This window comes from Ambystoma mexicanum, chromosome 12, assembly GCF_040938575.1.
Source record: "Ambystoma mexicanum isolate Mex_15411 chromosome 12, UKY_AmexF1_1, whole genome shotgun sequence".
Taxonomy (NCBI): Eukaryota; Metazoa; Chordata; class Amphibia; order Caudata; family Ambystomatidae; genus Ambystoma; species Ambystoma mexicanum.
Genome location: NC_090936.1, coordinates 1,167,189,285 through 1,167,210,043, shown reverse-complemented (window position 1 = coordinate 1,167,210,043; position 20,759 = coordinate 1,167,189,285). Strand labels below are relative to the sequence as shown.

General features: G+C 44.2%; 1 protein-coding gene across 4 annotated transcripts in view; it reads left to right on the top strand.

Annotated features, from left to right (window-relative positions):
- The window catches only part of RXYLT1 (ribitol xylosyltransferase 1), a 153,492-nt gene that overhangs the window by 84,903 nt on the left and 47,830 nt on the right, over positions 1-20,759 (top strand). The gene's annotated exons all lie outside the window — the stretch shown is intronic.

The following is a 20,759-nucleotide window of genomic DNA, read 5'->3' as shown; positions in this document are numbered from 1 at the left end:
CCAAATCCTTTTATTCCTCTCCAAATGACAAAAATGTCATCGATGTATCTCTTCCATGTCACAATGTTCCTTTCCCATTTAGTCTCATTTAAATGTTTGTTACTCTCAAGATAGTACATAAAGAGATTAGCGTAAGCTGGGGCCATGGAAGAGCCCATAGATGTACCCGAGGCTTGTAAATAGAACTGTGCTTTATTTCTGCAGTAATTATTAACAAGTATAATCTTACTTAATTCCAAAATAAAGATTTTTTAGCTACACAATTATTTTTCAAGAGTGACCATTCAAGGGCTTCTTAACCGTCCTGATGCGGTATCGATGTATAAAGACTTTGTACATCGAATGAAACTAGTATATCATCTTCCCTGATGGTGGTTAATGAGTTCAAATGATTTAGGAAACCTGTTGGTAAAAGCGGAACAAACACCAACAGATAACCAACAAACTATAGGCAAGAGAAAAATAGGCACATACCCATGTCTTAACTGCTGTAACTGTAACAACGTTATGAAAGGTGGATATGTGAGACACCCGGATAATGGATACAAGATTATGCAACATGCGACACAAAGTCAGTAATATATGGACTGAGCTGCCCTTGTGGCATTTTTTATGTAGGACAAACCATTAGGAAGGCCAAAGAACGATGGAATGAACATAAGAGTAATATACGGACAAAGAACACAAATTCACCAGTAGCACGACATTTTGCTCAAAACAAACACAATATTGCTCAATGGAAAGTGATTATTCTAGAAGTAGTCAAAAAAACCCAAAGAGGGGGCAACCATGTTAAACATATGAACCAGAGAGTGTTATACTGGATTGAGAAATTAAATAGCTTATCCCCTCATGGTATGAATGAAGAGTACAATTTGAGTTCTTTCCTCTAAGCAATCAATATTTGAGCACTGAACATATATTGCTAGGGTGGGAAGAGTCAAGGAACTTTGGAAGGTAATGTTGTACTAATAACTGCATATACTGCCAAAGAGACAATAGATTGTGAGCATGCTGTGTATACTTTCTATCACTGGATACTGCCATAAAGTATTTTTACAAGAAATATGGATCTAGTATTAAAACACCTAATTTCATCCATACAGTGAGTGATGAATCCATTGTATTATATGTTGAAATATTCTAGACTAGGTAGGTAACTTTTTTCACTATTTCTAAGAATGGTCTCTATATTGGACAGTACCATTTAACCTACTAGGTCATCACTTGGGTACATATTGGTCATAAGTACGAACTGAGGTATATGTTTTGATCACTCAATAAAAGCCATATTTTTGGAATAGCACAAAAATATAAAAGATGTTAGCCATTTCATTGAAACTAATAGTGCCACAGGTCCTGGCTACCTATTAAAAGTTATCTCCCTGCATTTTAAAGAGATTCCAGTAGATAAAACATATTGATTATTCTACTGTGCCCGGGATTATTTCCACTGACGAATCTCGGAAACATGTAAACATGACATCATCGCGTTATAACGTGATGACGTCATTACGTTACGCGTAACAAATAAATAGACGGCCATTTTGTGACATGGCGTTTTCTCTATTTTGCAAAACGGGGCTCACGCAAGATTTACCTCTAAGGTGAGTGATTATAACACCTGAAAACTCTGGCTACTATAATGTATTCATATTTTAACGAGATCCCTAGAGAGGACCCTTCAATAAATGCCCATCTGTATTACATTGTAGACTGTGGAGAAACTTTTTGAATACAAGAACTTTGGTCATTTACCTGAAACGCTACTGCTGACCAATTACAGAGTCAATAGAGATTTCTTTCCCTCACAGGTAAGCCAGCTTAACATTATACATAAAGGGAGGCTCTGAAAAACATAAGTAGATATATTATAGAATTATTTCTATATATTTCTTCTAGGAAATTAATAGGGACACATATCCATAAGTGATGGACTACAGAGAATTATTGTTTACCGGTCAACATTCGACTTTTCACCTGTACTAAATGGTAAGAATAACCAACTTTAAAAGACAATTACCAAGTTCGTTTAAAACCATTCTTCTGACTAGTTGAGTTGAGTGATTTATAGTGAACCCTATCTTTATTCCAGATGAGTTAACACAGAGTGGCTAATCCAGGCCCATGGATGTTTAATACTTCCTGTACCACACGTGGACACATAAGCTCTAGCATTATTGAATGAAGGACATGAAAACCTGGATACACAGGTAACTATCAGTATGATTTATTATCTCCAACCAGAAGGCTTAATGATTAGGTCTTGACATGTGGAGACCGATATCAGTCTCTCACTTGTTTTCCTTTAGGATTGGCCATATATGATGACATATGATGAGGACAGTAAGAATTAATATAATCACAAGATAGAATTAAAGAATGGCACATCCAGGTGATATATTTTTGAGTGACATAGACATGACAGATACAAATAAATTGTTACAGAAAGTACTGAAATTATTTATTTACTATACCTTTCTAGATACATAAAGGAAGAAAATACGGGCAAACATCTTCTGAAGTAGGGGTTTCAGTCTCCCCGAAACGCGTCAAGTGCATTATATTTTAAGAACAATGTGATCATGCACAACTATGAATTAAGAGCTGATTTTTGTTGTATTTTGACACACAGGATGCAAATGTTTACCTGAAAAATTAAATGTTATATTGAAATATTAATTGCTCAAATATATTGGAAGAGTATGTCAACAATCTAAATAGAGTGACTAAATGTTTTACTTGCACACCATTTCTTTGTTTACTTGAACTATAAAAAAATTTTCATAAATATTATTTTAAAAAAATGTATATAAATTTCACTGATTATTTTATAAAAATTCGAGAGTTTTGGTTGTCTTTATAACATTAGGGTGTGCATGGGACGGGAGTGTTCCACAAGGTTAGGGCTCTGATGCTCACAGAGCTTGAATTTCACTGATCCTTCTAGTCGAAGTAACTGCTACTAAAACATCCGTTTTGCATGACACCAGTCTTCTGTCTGCCATAGATATGATTTTTAGCTCCTTGTGTGAGGTTGCCGCCAATACTAGGTTGTGATCTAAAGCCAGGTGTGGTTTAGATACTGTGGGTGAAGCCAAAGAATGTCCTCAAAATGCCTCCTAATAATAGGGTTAGATGTAGAAACATTGTGCTTTGATGAACTGGCGTAAGCTCCAACTGCAGATGAGTATGTAGGGCAAGACTGAATATTCATGCCAGTTGAAGCCAGGTAAAAGAAGAAAGATAGATTCTGATGTTTTGTCAATCTGCTTAGAATCACATGCTGTGCATAGTCCGACATCCAGTGGTAACCACAGAGTATTGTATCTTGTCTTTCGAGAATCGAAAGGGGACGTTGACATGGGCGTGCCTGTAACACTATCCCTACGTGACGTGTAGTTTACCCAAGATCCCTCGCTGTCAAGGTCCCTCGGATAGTTTTTTTCCACCCAGATAACTGGTCGTCCTTATGCGGAGTTCGTAAAGAACATTGCTTTTGTCCAACAACCTTTGGTCGAATTATTCTATAAAGATATTTAATATCGCCCCTTCCGTCCCTTGTCTCTACAGCTGTTCCAGTTTCCACCAAAGACCTGCGAGATTCGACGGAAGGTGATCCTGTCGGCATTAACAACCACGTGGCCGGGCCTTCCGCCGGCCTATACAGTAGGGAGAGTGAGGTCGGGTGGACATTTCTTTTCAAACTGAAAATGCCTTTCCCTTTCTTCCCTCTTTCCCAGTTGGTCTTAGTCACTCTGTGTAACCTCAGCTATGGAGAGGACTCCATTTAGGTTTTGCCCTATTTGTAAGAGAAAATTCCCATGTAAGGATAAGCACAGACGGTGTAACCGGTGCTTGCCGCTCGATCATAAAGAGGAAGGGTGTGCGGCCTGTAAGTTCCTCCGCCCCAAGACTTTGAAGGAGCGTAGAGTAAAACGATGGGCGGCCTACGGTATGTCCAAGGCCGGGACTTCTACCACTGAATGTGACGACGGCGAGTGACGATCAGGCCTCTGAACCGGAGGTTGTTGACCTTTCGACGGAACGCTTGCGTTTCGCATCGTCTGTCCCCAGGCCCGACAAGCACGGCGTAAGCTCTGCTAAGGGGAAGTCCCACCCCGGTGACAAATGCAGACATGTGCATAACACTAAGCACACAACCCCTAGCCTTACTTCGACTACGTCGAAAAAGACCTTGGCGGCAACGGGTGCACCGGTAATTCCGGTGATACCCGCCGAGATTAGCAGCCCTCCCTGCAGCCGCATGCGCGCCCAGCGACTGGGCAATCCAAGACAACGGGCGCTACCCCCAAAACACATAGTTCCGTCAACACGCATCACAGGAAAGCGTACAGCAACGACAAACTAAGGACTCGAGACAGGGCCTTACCACCTCCGAAAGTTACGGCACTGCCGGAAAAGGTGGCCGATGGGGGCAAGGCCCCGATTCCCCCGACAGTCTCCCTTACAACCGTCAGATGTATTACGCGCCTCCCGACTGGTGAGGACGTCTAGGTCAGTCTGGCTAGAATTGTGGCCGCAGATTCCATGAACGGCAGGCTAGGGACTCTCCGAAAGCCTCCAAAAGATCCAAAGATCCGCCGAGATCTAAGGATAGCATGCAAAAGTCGAGGGAAGGGCACAGGGATGCCCCACCTTCATCGGTCCCGCCAGAGGACTTCTCTGAGGGAGAGGAAGGACTTTCTTCGACGCTAAAGCACAGAGCTCTACTTTTTTCGACGGAAGAGAGTGCTAGGGACACTTTTTCAAAAGAAAACTGAGAGACACCTTTCCACCCCAAGACCATTCTGGATCGTCAGTCTGGACTAGGGAACAGTTTGAGGACTGCATGGAAAGGCTGGACAGGTTTGTTTCACATGCAGAACAACCTACACCAAGAAGGCCAAGGGAGGAAAGCCCTGATAACCCTAGATCTAAATTCCCAAGGCTTTTTGACCCCTCTTTAGAAGACGACATATATAATTATGACCTTACTGATGAAGACTTTCTACCAGTTAAGGTACAGGAGAATGCTTTCTATAACGAGGAGGAACATGAGCCCATTGGAGATGAGCCCAATGAAGATGAACCGATGGAAGGTTGGGGGGAGGACCCAGATGTGGGTGACCCTCAACCATGGCAGGCCCCAGAACCACAAGACCCAGACCCAGATATTCTGGCCTTGGACTCTCCTCAGAACACCCCTACAAGAGATCCTACTCCTATTGATGATCAACAAACATTTAATGTAATGTTATGTAAAGCAGCTGATCACTTTAAAATGGCCACTGAAGAGGCAGCTCCTGAAGCCGACTTCGTTGAAGATCTACTCAGAGAAGCTGCCAACCAGCCAAGCCATCCCTCTGCTCAATTCGATTAGAAAACGCCTTGCTCCATCTTTGTCGACACCGGCTCTTACGAGAGGTGTAAACCCAAGAATTGAAAACCTCTTCCGCCCTTCTCCATCAGACCCTCTATATATTAGAGGGCATTCCACCCCAGATTCTTTGGTAGTCACTACCACAAGGAAAAGTGCAGAGGTTCCTTTATTAACCGGCGAGGCTCCCCGTGACAAAGAAGGGAAAAGGTTTTATGCCCTGGGTAAAAGGGTTACCACAGCGGCAGCGTACTCTATGCGCATCGCCAATAACACCACTCTGTTGGCCAGTTACGCAGATGTGCAATGGGTTTTAATAAAAGGCCTACAAGAGGCTCCAGAACCTCTACGTCCCCGCCTACTTACCACAGTCTCTGAAGGTAGGCAAGTTAACCAAAGTATTAAAAAAAACACTTTGCCCTGAGCGAGGGCTTGGCTGGAATCCATTCTGCTCAAAAGACACGCGTGGCTTCGTAATTCGGGGTTTAAACCTGAAACGCAAGCGTCTCTTATAAACAAACCTGTGGAGGAATCCAACTTGTTTGGAAAGGTGGTCGGTGAGGCCTTGGAGATCGTGAAAAAAGAACATGAAACCCTGAAGAGTTTGGACCAAATTACTCAGAGACCCTCCACAAGGCGAGGATTTGAAAACAGAAGGTTGTTTAGTGGCCAACGCTCCACTCACCAACAATACCCTTCAGGAAACAACTGGAACTCTCCACAGGGAACCAATACTTACCACGCCGCTGTCCCTTTTTGGGGTATGGGGTATTGTAAGGGAAGAGGCTGGAAACCAACCCCAAAGGTTCTCCTGCCTCAGGCTCCAAATGACTCGAAGATTCGGGTCCCCTCCCATGCCTCTCCGGTTGGGGTCTGGCTGACCTCATTCCTGAAAGCATGGGAGGAAATAACTACGGACCAGTGGGTGCTAAAGACCATAGCCCACAGGTACTGTGTAGAGTTCAATCAATCCCCAAAATACAGACCTCCACGTCAACGAAGACGAACACCAGAACATCTTTGCATACTTCAAGAAGTCGAGATACTGGAACAAAAAGGAGCCATAGAGATCGTACCTCTATCACAGGTAAAGGAGGGTATTTATTCAGTGTACTTCCTGGTACCCAAAAAGGATCTAACCATGCGTCCTGTTCTAGATCTGCGCCCAGTGAAAAAGTTTGTAAAACCACAGAAATTTCACATGGTCACCCTGCAGGAAGGAATTCCTCTGCTCACACAGGGGTATTGCGTGGCAACTCTGGATATGAAAGATGCATACTTTCATATTTCGATGTTGCCAGTGCACAGAAAGTACCTCAGGTTTATGATAGAAAACAAACATCATCAGTTCAAGGTACTACCCTTCTGCATTGCATCTGCACCAAGGGTATTTACGAAGGTACTAGCAGTAGCGGCAGCACACCTGCGCAGGCAATCCATTCCAGTTTATCCTTACCTCGACGACTGGCTCATAACAGAAGACTCCTACGAAACATGTCTGTCAAACACCCAAAAGACGATAGATCTTTTATTCAGCCTGGGTTTCTCTATCAACGAGAAAAAATCCAGCTTAGACCCCAATCAAGTCAAACAATTCCTAGGGGCTCTAATTCGAACAAAGGCCTTGTCTTCCCCTCCAAAGAGAGGGTTCAAAACATTTTGTTTCAAATCCCTCACTATCGAGAGGTAACAGTACGTAAGGCTATGCGTCTGCTAGGAATGATGGCGTCATGTATCTACTTAGTTTCTCATGCGCGCCTGCGCATGCGTCCAATGCAAGAGTGGCTAAGCAACCAGTGGTGTCAGGCCAACGGACAGTGGGATGATTTAGTAGTGGTCTCGCTGGCCCTATTTCTCTCGCTGCGGTGGTGGTCGAGGGAAAACCTCTTGAAAGGGAAATCCATCACCACCCCCGCAGTGGAAGCCACTCCACCACTCAACTACGGATGCCTCCCTTACAGGGTGGGGAGCCCACCTGCTCCTGCAGACAGCAAGCAGAGTTCGGTTGCCAGACATAGCGTCCAACCACATAAACCTGCTGGAACTGCTGGCAGTGTTGAAAGCACTGAAAGCGTTCGAAACACAACTACAGGGAAAGACTATCCTAATCCTCACAGACGGCACCATGGCCATGTACTATCTGAACAAACAGGGAGGCACTCATTCTCCAGGGTTGTCCAGACAGGCTCTCAAACGCAACATGTTCCTGTTATCACAACATGTTCCAGGGGAACTCAATCTTCTGGCAGACTTACTTGGCAGAGACTTTCCGTTGCCCAGGGAGTACGAATGGCGATTACACTGAGACATCGTCGCCAACGTTTTCACACAATAGGGTTTTCCAGAGATCGATCTGTTTGCGACCCTGGAAAACGCCCAATGCCAAGATTACGACACCAGGTAACCCCAGAACCGATCCAAGGGGAACGGACTCTGGATAACATGGTCAGGGAACTTTGTCTACACTTTTCCTCCCCCCGACTCCCCTTCTCAACAAGATTGTGCACAAGATGCACCAGGAACCGGTCACAATGATATTGGTAGCCCCATGTAGGCCAGCCAAGCCTGGTTCGCTGATCTGATGGAGATGTCCCTATCTCCTCAAGTCAAACTGCCTTGCCCGTACAACATGTCGCAAGACAAAGGGGAGACGCTTCACCCATGCCCGCAGACATTGAACTTAGCGGCCTGGCTCCTGAGGGCCTAGAATTCGGACACCTGCAGCTTCCTCAAAGATGTGTGGACATCCTCCAGGAGGCAAGGAAACCTAACACTAGATATTGCTGTTCTAGTAAATGGAAACGGTTTGTCATTTGGTGTAACTCAAAGAGCATCTACCCAATCGACTGCCCTCCCACTCACATTGTCCTATACCTAACTCACTTACTTGATTCAGGCTTAGTCTTCAACTCAATAAAGGTGCACCTAGCGGCACTTTCAGCATATACAACATCACAACAGAAGGTGTTGTGGTGGAAGATACCAGTGATTAAGGCTTTCATGGAAGGGGTAAAAAGAATTCACCCTCCCATTTCTAACCTGGCTCCCGGATGGGACCTAAATGTGGTGTTAACTAGGCTTATGGGAGCTCCTTTCAAGCCCATGCACAAAGCAAGCCTTAAGAACCCAACTGTAACGCTCACCTGATTCTCGCAGAGGCGCCGGTCTTGACTGGGCGACTACCGTATCTTCAAAGGTGATGTGTAGCACCCGGTTGGCTCTTTGGGCTGGACCTCTGTGCACTGTATGCCTGACTTCAAGAGTAAGATGTCTGCAGACAGAAAATATGGGATTAATGAACTGGGGTTATTGGTGTCCCTATCTCTTCCCTTTTTTGCTCTCCTGTAGACCCCCAAAGGTTAACGCTCTCACCTTAGGTAAGTGAATGCCGAGCTCTCCATCTGCCTCGGGGCAGGGTGCTGTAACCAGTTTCTTCACTGGATCGGTAGCGCAGGCCTCTTGACTTCAGAGGACTGCTGTCCGTCGTTTACTGCACGAACGGTAAGTTTCGAGTAATTCTATTGTCTTTAAAGTCTTTAGCAATGATGTCTCTTGTTTTGCAGGTTCCTGCGATGGCGGATGACGGGCTGAAGTGAGTTGAAGATGGAGTCCGTATGATGAATAGAAGCGCTTGGAAGCACGTAAGTAAGCGCTTGTTGCCTGCTTCACGATGCGCTCTTAACTGTCTTTTATTTTGCAGGTACGAGTTCGGAGCGGCTGCAGGGTGCCGGAATACCCACTGGGGTTGATGTGGAAAGGAGTAATGGCACGTGAGTATCAAAGTTCCCCAATGTCTTTAAACGCACCTTGTTTTGTCTTTCAGATGCAGGATGCAGCGCCGAAGGCCTCCGGAGCGTGCGAAGAGTCGGTAAGCCTTTGTCTTTCAGATGCCGGAATGCTAACCTGTTCTTTCTTGTCTTTATAGGTGTTGCTGAAGACTGGATTCAGGATGGTAAGTTTTTTTCCTTAGGCCCAGGATCCGATGCAGAAGACACGATGAGCGTTCTGCTGCAGAGGATGCAGAATAACGCAAAGCAAGATTCATCCACCGGGTGTGGTTTAAATAGCCTCCTGTAGTGCTTAGGTGTCTCCTTCCACAGCCACGCCTAGGTAAGAAAAGAGTTCCTGCTTTCCAGAAGAGTTCCAGTGTTCTGAATCTAGGGAGTGGCTCCTGCCCCACCCAACAGGAAAAGTAGTTCCAAACAGAAGAGGATCAGAGGCTCAGCTGGCAGGCAAGTAAGCAGCATGGTCTGCTGCAGGTAAGTCCACCCAAGCATGATGAGCCCGGCGCTTCCAGCGCTGGGACTGGGCACATTTATGAGCCTGGTGCCACTGGCGCCAGGACTGGGTCCAAAAGGTCCCAATTGGGACTGGTTGGCCCTCGGAACCTGGGTTATGGATCTGCTTCCAAGGGAGTTGGGAAAACCCTGACCTTTTGGAAGCAGAGATCATGACACCAACCCTCAAGACTGCTTTTTTAATAGCAATCACCTGCATTTGGAGGGTAAGTGAACTGCAGGCACTCTCTATTCTAGATCCTTTGGTAACAGTTCACAAAGACAAGATGGTTTTGCGCACTCACCCTAGATTTGCGCCTAAATTCATTTCCAAGTTCCATGTGAACCAGTCAATAGAGCTACCAACGTTCTTTCAAAATCCCTCAAGCCTGGGGGAAAGACCCTGCACACACTGCATGTACGCAGAGCTGTCCCGTTCTATATGGAAAGAACTCGTCCACTAAGGAAGACTAATCCGTTTTTCGTGTCTGTGGCCACATGAAAAGGAGATGCAGTCTCTAAATCCACTATTTCTAGATGGCTTGTCAATTGCATTACACTCTACTACTATCTTGCTAAGAAAGAACTGCCCTTCAAGCCTAGAGCACACTCCACTCGAGGCACTGGGGCGTCCATAGCATTCATTGCAAATGTTCCCCTTGAGTCCATTTGCAAAGCGGCAACCTGGAGTTCTGTACACACCTTTTCAAAACACTATTGCCTAGACACTCATTCTGGGTATGATTCTCAGGTGGGACAGGCAGTACTAAGACATCTTTTCAGTACTGTTCCTTCTCACAACCCACCTCCATCTCCGGGTACTGCTCGCTAGTCTATGCACAGAATGTGATTCTAAGCAGATTGACAACATCAGCAGACATGCATTACTTACCGTAAAGGCATTTCTGATGGTTGTATCTGCTTAGATTCATATGCACCCACCCTTCCTCCCCGCTCGGATGGAAGGAACATAGACGTCTTACTAATTTCTCTCCCTTCTGTACTCGCTCACGATAGTCATAAGGCTCCCTCGTGGCAGAAAAAATACAATGGGAGGGACCTCGACGCGTGAGGGATCTTGGGTACACTACACGTCACGTAGGGATAGTGTTACAGGCACGCCCATGTCTACGTCCCCTTTCGATTCTCGAAAGACGAGATGCAATACTCTGCAGTTACCACTGGATGTCGGGCTATGCACAGCATGTGAATCTAAGCAGATACATCAGAAATGCTTTTACGATAAGTAATGCATGTCATATTGTCTAAGGAGGGATGAAAATATTCAATAAATGCTCCAGCATCCTACAGCAGAAATGGGTCCACTTGCATTTATATTTGGACCTCATAGATGGTTCCCTGGCCGCCTGTATAATCTGCATATTCGGACCTGAAAGACCTAAATTGGCGAATACTAGCTCCTCGGTACCAGGCCCCTAAATTCAATGATATTGGGGAGAAGTGCAACATCCGACCCGCACCCCACACTGGGACTGAGGGTCCAGAGTCGCTGCTAGTAATAATGGACTCACTGCCCTGTGCTGTAACAGGTCTGAATAACAAGTCCAGTTTGGTCAATTTGGCGCCATCAAGATCAGACTGCAGTGGTTTGATGTTCTGAACTTCGAGGGTATCTTCGGCGTTGGTGCCAATGGGGGAGATTCATAGCATATTTCGCCATTCCATGATATCTGTAGTTCTTTCCGTGGTGAGTCGGGACATTTTCAGTTATGCAAAGCTGCGAACAGGTCCACATGATGGAAACCCCATTTCAGAAATACCTCCTGAAGAACTGCATCCTTATCAGGTCCCAGCGCAGATCTCCTGCAGGAGCAGATGAATAGCCCACCTAGTCCGTCAAACCTGTATACCCAACAATCAATTAAACAATTATTGGATTGACCAGAGTGGGGGAAAAGGGGAATTGGAGAAAATAACAAACGGTCAGGATAACACTGTAATCCTTAACTGCTTGACACCTCGGAACTCTGGATACCTGCGAATGACATAGTAACAATTTAGTTCTGAAATTAACTTCACTAACTTTTTCCAATATGCACCTTCCCAAGTTCCCTTGTTACCGGACAGTCTGTTACTTTACTGAGAGAGTCTTGAATGAATAAATCCTTATAGTAACTTGCTTTCCTTAGATGGATTCTTTAAGATTTCAATATCTTCATATACAATAAGGATGACTTCAGTGTTGTGTAGAACTTCCTTTCAATAAGCACAAAACTTGTATTGAATTTTACTAACTTGTATATTTTATGTGTTTACTTATTGATCTCTCTGTGCTTCATGAAATTCAATGGCTTGCCTTGCGTAAATCTCATTTTTGAAACTTCTTCTGTACATGAATTAAGTCTTATTAAACAACTTTCAGAATTAAGATTAACTCAAAAACAATCCTAACGTAGTAAATTCCTATATTGCAGGATTTCTCATAACGTGCTTGCACACGCTAACTGGACTTCAATGTTGTCAATGGTTCGCGCTACTAAATCTGATCGATCGCTGAACGCTGCCCACTTCTTAAAGCAGCTGATTAACTGAAAGCTGCTTCTCAATCTGAATTGTACGCCGCCTCAGGATTAGAAGATTCTCCACAGAGCCGACAAAACGAATTGCGCGACGCCTGCAATACTTCCTGGTCACGTTGCGTTATGTTTTCAGGGTCCTTTATTCTAAAGCAGCCAATACGTACACAAACGCTTTCAAATTACATCTAATGCACTTTCCTGGTTGTGCGCAAGCAGAAATTCAATTACATATACGCCGACACACGCACAATAAAAACAAATGTTTCAAAGTACATTGCGATGCGTTAACGTTCCAGCTCGTTTTAATTTATTGTTAAATTAACACTTTGACTATTCTTCAAAATTATGAAAAAATAAATGACAATCCAAAGCTGAACTTGAACTAACTTAAATTGTAACATAAAACATTTTCTCACAACTTTGCTTTTGTATATTTTCAGTCACTTATCTGAGTTTTCTTTTCTCTGGCTTTCTTTGAAGACTTTAAAACTTTAGTTTTACTTCAGATTTCCCTGGGGCTCTAATGCACTGTGACCATACACTAACAGAACCTGAATGAAAGGCAGTTTGGAACCTTTCTTTAGATTCCACACTGCATCATAGTAGTCATTAACCAATCACTTCTGAACTCATTAACCAATCACTTCTGAACAGGAAGTGTTCCACCATCTTGTGCTGGAACAATAGCTGCTGGCTGATAGAATGATTAAGTTAAGGAAATGTCTTTTCAATAAAATTAACCCTACCTAGCCACTATTAACACCTGGCTAATTCTAACCTAATGCCTTCTGTTACCCTGGAGCCTGACCGTCCTTCATCTCCCCCTCGTGGTTGAAGTGGGAAAGGCGACTCAATGTGTCTGCCTTTGTGCTCAGATCTCTCACTAAATGAACAGCCTGGAGAAATACTTGATGCTGCAGTGCCCACTCCCAGATTTTGATGGCTAACTGACAAAGGGGGTCAACATCTTGTACCTGCCTCCTTGTTGATATAGAACATGGCAGTCATGCTGTTGGTTCTTATAAAGACACTATTTGTGTGCCCTCATCATAGCAGCTTTCACCCAAAACATCTAAAAGAAAATGTACCCTACAGTCAACTACTGAGACTCACGAGGATAACGTCAGACCAGGCTACTCTACAGAATGAATATGACCTCATGAAACAGATTCTTAAAACGAGGGTACCCAGCAGAAACGGTGGATAAAGCAATAGTCGGAATCAATTTACAAAAAAGAGAAGAGCTCCTCCAAGGCAACACAAAGAAACCAAAACCAAAAGTTTAATACATACGTTGAAATACTCAAGTCAAAGTTTTCAAGTTAAGAGGATCATCCATAAAAATTGGGATCTAATAAGAACAGATAATACCCTGAAAGAACTCTTTCCAGATCCCCCGATGATGGCATATAAACGGGGGAGGAACATCAGAGACCAACTTATCAAAGCTGAAAAACCAAAAAGACCAACACAGACCACTCTAAACAGAAAACGGGAACATTCACCTGTTTACATTGCCAACATTGCAATAATATCATAAATGGAGACCATGTGAGACATCCAAACACAGGCAAAAAAATTACTTTGAGAGAATATGCAACATGTGATACAAAGAATGTGGTATATGCGATCCGTTGTCCCTGTGGAATGTATTACGTTGGAAAAACCAATCGGAGAGTGAAAGAAAGATGGACAGAACACAAGTCCAACATAAGAACTAAAAACGTGCAGTCACCTATCTACAGACATTTCCGTGACCAAAAACATAATATTCCACAAATGAGGATGGTAGTCCTGGAAGTAGTCCATCCCTTACCAAGAGGAGGTGATCTTCAAAAACTTTTAGCACAAAGAGAACTCTATTGGATCCAAAAGTTAGATGCTATGTTCCCTCTGGGGCTAAATGAGGATTACTACTTAGGTCCATTTCTGTAAACGTGTAGGCATGTCTGCAAACATAGACATGGCATCCTTATGTTTTAATTTGAATTAGAATTAGACTAAAATATACCTCATTCAACTAAACAGGATTATAATCCTATATTCACTTTGGTTAGAGATCCAGAAGAGATACATAAGAAATTACAATCTCATGACTAGACAATAAGAATGTACACCCCCTAGTGGGCCAGATGAAAAGTTACTTAAATCTATTGTATGTACAGACAATGTTTTTGTTTTTATGCTATTGTTTTTAATGCAAGGGAGCCTCTTTTGATTTTTCTATGACAAACAGCCTAATGCCATTATCGTATCTTTTCCTTTTTGTATCTTTTAAATCTATTTTTAGCTTATCCATTTATTCTTTTATCTTCTCTTACGTGGGGGCAGGGCACACAGCTTTTCGATTAGCTCACATTTCCATATCAGAATATATTCACTACCACCAGTTCATAATTATTTCCAACTTGCCATGCATTGGATGTTTAGATGTATAGCTAATACATATTGGCATTCACTACCTGGATCTCCTATAAAGGTTGAGACACCTTTTTCTCAGCATTTAGACACACGCACATACAGGTAAACAAACAAAATGGCCGCGGTGTGACGTCATCACGCACATGCGCGGGTGACGTCACCCGCGACTATAAATACTCGATCCACTCCGATTTTTCACTCGGAAGCGGATGGAGAGTCTCGGGTAACAACTACATCTGGGAAACCTGCTTTTCTTCATCTCAACTTGTAAGCATGGCTACTCAGCTACCACATTGAGCCTCACAGCCAATGTTCACCCTTTTCCTTTATAGACCTTGCTTTCTCTTTTCTTAAATTACTAGATTGGGACATCCTATCCACAGAGAAGCCTTAGATGACTGCCTGTGGAGTCCTACATTTCTTTTACAAGTAAGATCTATTCTATTATCTCTTGCACTAATTAATCCTATTATACCACCCTTACTTCAATATTTATCACATAATCTATAAACTCTATTACAACCTATGGATTATTTTAAGTAAGTGCCTTTAGTATATCAGCACTTAGCCCAGTAGATCAGAACTATTTTTATTCAACCGTTCAGGTTAGTATTCAAGCTACCATCCAAAATGTTGCTATTATTAGGAAGTAATGGCATATTCAAGATAAGATTGGTTTGTCCTTTATCTTAATAGGCTCCCAGCATTAGCTAATCTCTTAATACATTTTTCTTTTGAGCAATGTAACTGATCCTGAATTTAAAGAATGAAGTAATGATGTACATAGAAACATATATATGTGCTTCTAACTGGTTATTGAAGAACCCTGTTTTCTGTCTTAAATGTACATATGAATATTAATATGAATATTAGATTATTAATTTAATTTATTTTTTCTTCAGTGTTTATACTTAATGTAAAGAATACAGAACAGATTGCCCCTGATGAAGAGTGAAAATTGATACTCGAAACGCGTTGGGCCAGATTATACTTTGAATGTTTTTTGCTAAAAATCTGAATAAATTACTGTTCTTCTGATAAACAGATGAATTGTCAAGTATTAATTGAGACACTTCGGAATATTTTGCAGTCATAGCAAAGCACAGAAACTTACTAAACTTAAGAACCAAATCCTGTAAAAAACAAGAAGGTTACTATTTGTACCCTTAAACTCTATACGGGCCACGGCCCTTGTTGTTAGTGTGCAGGGGACGCGAGTTTCCTTAATCAGGAAACCATTTGTTCAATGTATTTTTCCCAGCCTAGATACCAAGGCTGAGCACATCTCCCCTGCACCTTAAATTGTACTCGATTGTCCAACTAATTACTCAAAGCTATTCTCCTATATGCAAAAAATACAAATGAGGACTAAGTGTGCATGGTGATTATCAATCTTTTCTAACTGACAAAGGGGGTCAACATCTTGTACCTGCCTCCTTGTTGATATAGAACACGGCAGTCATGCTTTTGGTTCTTATAAATACACTATTTGTGTGCCCTCAAGATAGCTAAAAGCTCTAGCACATTTAAGTGCTGTTAGCTTTCTGTCGAGGACCATAGTGCATGCATTTGAAGTTGACCCAAGGTGGCTCCCCAGCCGGTTAACGAGTCTGAAGTTTTGGTGTGTGTGCCTGAGAAGGCTTCTGAAAAGAGACTCCTCTCTGAAGGTTTACATCACCTTTCCATCAACTTCTGGTTTTGCTTTAGTCACTACGAGTGGGATGGGTATGCCCAAACGTGGGTACTGAGCCTAGAGACCCAAGCTACTCCTTACTGATGATGCCCAACAAGGCTGAAACATGTCTGGGAATGTGTGTGCATTTGTGCAGAAGGGATGTGACCTAGCAGTTCGGGCTGGACTGCCCCTTTTGGGCTAGGACCAAACCTGATTTGCATATGGTTTTCCCCTTCTGTAATGGTTTGGCTGGCTGAAAAACGTGTTGCCCAGAGCATGCCAGTGGTTGATTTATTCAAAATCTTCCATCCATTTAACTTTTGGTTTATCTTGCATCACCTTTCCACCAAAGTAGATAAGGTGTTGATTCTGGGAGTATCGGCATCCTTTTCAACTGAGCTTCTTTCTACTGATTCCATGATTCCACTAGATGTAGCTAAACAAGTCTCATCTTGAGGTGAGCCATCGGAAGGGTCAGGGTAGACCATGCCATAAGGCCCAGCAATTATTAGAACCACCACACTGAGGTGGATTTCCAATTTAAGAAGTGTGATACTGACAATTTTATGTCCTGTATTCTCTCATGCGTGAGAAATACTCTGCCCACGCCTGACTTCCACCTGAACCCTATGAACTTCATGTCCAAAATTGGAACTAGACATGACTTTCTGTGGTTGATCAAGAGCCCAATTGGCAATCTGTTGAGTGGTGCTGCCGCGGACATGTCTCTACCCTGACGAGCCACTCGTCCTCTGGGGAGATGCTATAGGGCTCATCAATTTTGTAAATACACTGGGGGCCAAAATTCAGACCGAATGGGAGTCCCCAGTACTGAAAGCGATGTCGACCAAGGGAAAAACCAGGAATTTCTTGTGCACAGCATAGATGGGGACATGCAGAAAGTGTCCTTTTAGGTCCATCGCACAGATATGGACTGGCATGACCATCTTGAATTTTTCTTGGGGAAGGGAGATGGCTAGAAAGGAAAGATCCATAACTGTCCGCAGGACCACCTGGATCTTTTTGGGGATAGTGAACAGGCGAGAGTAAAATCTGCATCCTCTTTCCAGAAGGGGAACCTCTGCTATTGCTCTAATCTGCAGAAGATTTGTAATTCCTTTGGAGAAAATAGCCAACCCCATTTGCAGAAGAGGGGGAGATGAGAGGTGGGTAGGAGGAATGGCTAGTGGGTAACTCCTGGTGACCACAGAGAGGGTCCAGGAATGCCCCGAGATGGTGCGCCAGCTAAGACGAAACTCTGAAATTCTGTCACCTACCGGGGAGGAGTGGATCTGGGTGTAGATTTTTTAGCCTCTGTAGCTGTTGCTGAGAAAGAGGAGAAAATCCCTGTTTGAGGTTCTTTGTTTTCTTCTGTGAGTGCTAGGTGATCTCTCTGGCTGCCTACTCTTTCGTGGTAGCCACGAATACACCAAAGCTCTTGGATTTGAAATCTGAGCAGGGTTGTCTGAAAGAATTTCTGGCGGCCTTTAGCCAGGACTGAGAGTGATTTGGCTGTCAGGGTAGAAGACTTTTATTTTTGTTTAACTCGTCATCAGTTGACAAATGAAATAAATCGCATCCCTCAAACGGGAGAGCATGAATTTTATCCTGTACATCCTTGTTTCAATGGGTTGCGTTTGCCCAAGCTTTGCATTGCAAGTTAACCACAATGCTTGTGGCCCTGGAGACCGTATCAAAGTGGTGCATTGATGCCTCCAGTAAGTCGTGAGCAATAGATTTTGCCCCAGCCAGTCCAGATTTTAAAGCCGCTATCCTGGGGCAAATACTGTTGAATGTCGTCTAGAAGCGTATCGGAGTTTAACGCAAATAATGTGATGCGATTGCATATACCTTTTTTCCATATGCATCCACCATCCTATCTCCTTTAGGTACGGGATTAGAGCTTTGAGTCCCGAAGGAGGTAGACTGTGCCGGCTTGAAAAACATAGTTGCCACTGCGACCACCGAAGACTGCTGCTGAGGATTTGAGGAAAGACACAGAGGATCGGACTGAAGCTCTTGATACCGGGCATCAATTATTTTGTTGGTTGTGGGAATAGAGTGAAGAATTTCCCACAGGCACTTGGCCTCGGCTAAGACATCTTCGCCTTATTAAGAGTATGCCTGCAAGAACCCCAGATTCGGATTTTTCGAACTGGAACGCTCAAGAAGTCCCACCTGCTATAGAAAGATTCCTCTTCGCCCTCTCCATCATCAGTGTCTCCGGGACCTTTGCAGGTTCTTGCACCAAGGGCATTGACCCTTGACTCCTCCAGAATAGGAGGCAATGGAGGCACCAACTCTGAAGCAGATGTTACCGCTGGGTCCGTTGTCTAGATAGCTGGTGTCCCAGCTGTGTAGGGCCCACTGTTCCTGTGGTGGACGGACCTGAAAGAGTGCATGGTACTTGTGGGGTAGGAATGGTCTGAAGGTTGATTTCCCTTGTAAGATTTTGAAATAGTCTACCATACGCTCTGAGTGCATAACTCTTTGGAATCTCTCAAGAATCTATTTTCTGACGATGACATAGAGGCTGCAGGAGTCCAAGAAGAGGAGGATAATGTCCACCAAGAAGATGGCACCAGATACCAGGTAGTAGTGTGCCCCGGTGGAGGGCTTCCTCAGTAAAAGGGGTACCCCAAATCTGAAGGATGAAGATGGTATGGGGTATGTCGTCAACATTGGCGACCAGTCAACCCTCACGAAAGCCTCTTTGCTGACTGTTGGAGGCAGAGGAATCTGAGGAGATGTTGAGGTCAAGGAATGAACAGACTCTGGTGAGGAAATCTCGCATATGTCTTCAGTGAATGAGACACCAAAATTGAGGAGTCTGTTTGTCATGCCTTTTGGCGGCCATTTTAAGGAAATTCTTTTGCAGCCCCTGTAATGGCGGCACTCCGTTGGAGGGTTGTGCAATCACCCTGCAGGTTGATTTTGTTCTGTAACCTGCTGCGTGACGTACGTTAGAGTAATGAGCCCAGCTCAATGCAGAGTTCTTTCCTCCGAGATCCAGTGGGTCCTCTGGACGAACTCGGGTGAACTCTCTGGTTTAATGGACCCTGTAGGCTTATGGCGCTGGGGCATCACCTCAGGTCTGGAAGACCCACTGCTAGACACTGGGAGGTCCCTGTGTTTCCACCGATAATGGGTGTGCTCCGGTAGATGTTCCTGAGGGAACTTCGACGATTACACCAGTAGAAGCCGGCTCTGCCTCGCAGTGAACACCAGTGACGCGGTGGCTAGTCGGTGATGGACTTGGCCACTCCCACTTGTGCGGGGTGCCACATTTACCTGAAACCTTGAGGTCTTTGAAGAGCTGACTTCGTTGATATGTTCGCAGGTGATGCCTAGAATACTTCCCTTCAGCGAGCTAATCTTCTGAGAGCCGGGGCGACCCGGGACGAAAACGCATTCCACACAAAGAACACGGCACCCACCTGTGTTCGGGGCCTAAGCAGGAAGCGCAGGCTGTGAATCCCATTACGCTCGTCACAGAAAAATCTGACCAGTGCTGCCGGGAGCCAAAGAAACAGAAACATTAAGAACCAACTGCACAACCTGGAAGAGTCCGCGGGGCTGGCCGCGCCCAGTGCCGCCCACGCAACACGAACGTTTTTAAAAGGGGTTTTACATTTTTTTTTTTTGGTGCTGTGCAAATGGTGCTCTGTTCCCGTCCCCAAAGACAGACACCCACAAGTATGGAGGAAAGGGGACGCGACGTAGGTGTAGTATTACATTGGTATTCTTCCACCACGTCCACGTTGTTATTTTCTACCAATACCTGTAGCGCTATCACAGAATGTTAAACAGGCATGCTCCTCGTCCAAGTCCTGTAGGGCCCACATCTAAATCTGTCTTTGATGAAACATATTTCTCCAGCATGGGGTCTGGCATGGATTCAAATGCTCATGAATATTCCCCGTCGTCAGGCTGGGAATCCTCGGTAAAGGAAAAAAAACAGTATCAGTTTCGTTTCTGATCTGTCTTTCGTAGTAGTAACCAATCACTGGTCTCTGCGTCATACTGACCACAGCCAATGACTGCCCTCTACCTAAGCCCCACCTCTGGCAGCCATCTTCAGATTTTTACCGCACGTTCATGTGTTGGGATCCTCGTGCTATTGCTCTCGAGCGTTAGTGCTATTTTTTCACGTTTTTCTCAAACACTGTTTTTTTCGGACAAAAGAGCCTCAAGCTCCACCGACTCTCCATCCGATCAACGGGGACCCGTGTCGGATTCGTCTGTGCCCCTCAAGGGTGAAGATTCGTCAAGCTACGCTTTTGGAGGACTCCAGAAGTTTCTCAGGCCCATCTCGGTCATGGCCCAGAAGAAGGGAAGCTCGACGCCCGGAAAGCTGTTCAGGGTCTGCCCTGGATGCCAGCTGCAGAATGTCTTTAAGGAAGACGAACACTCCTTTTGTCTTTACTGCGTACATGAGGACAAGACGCACGTGGAGAAGGACTGTG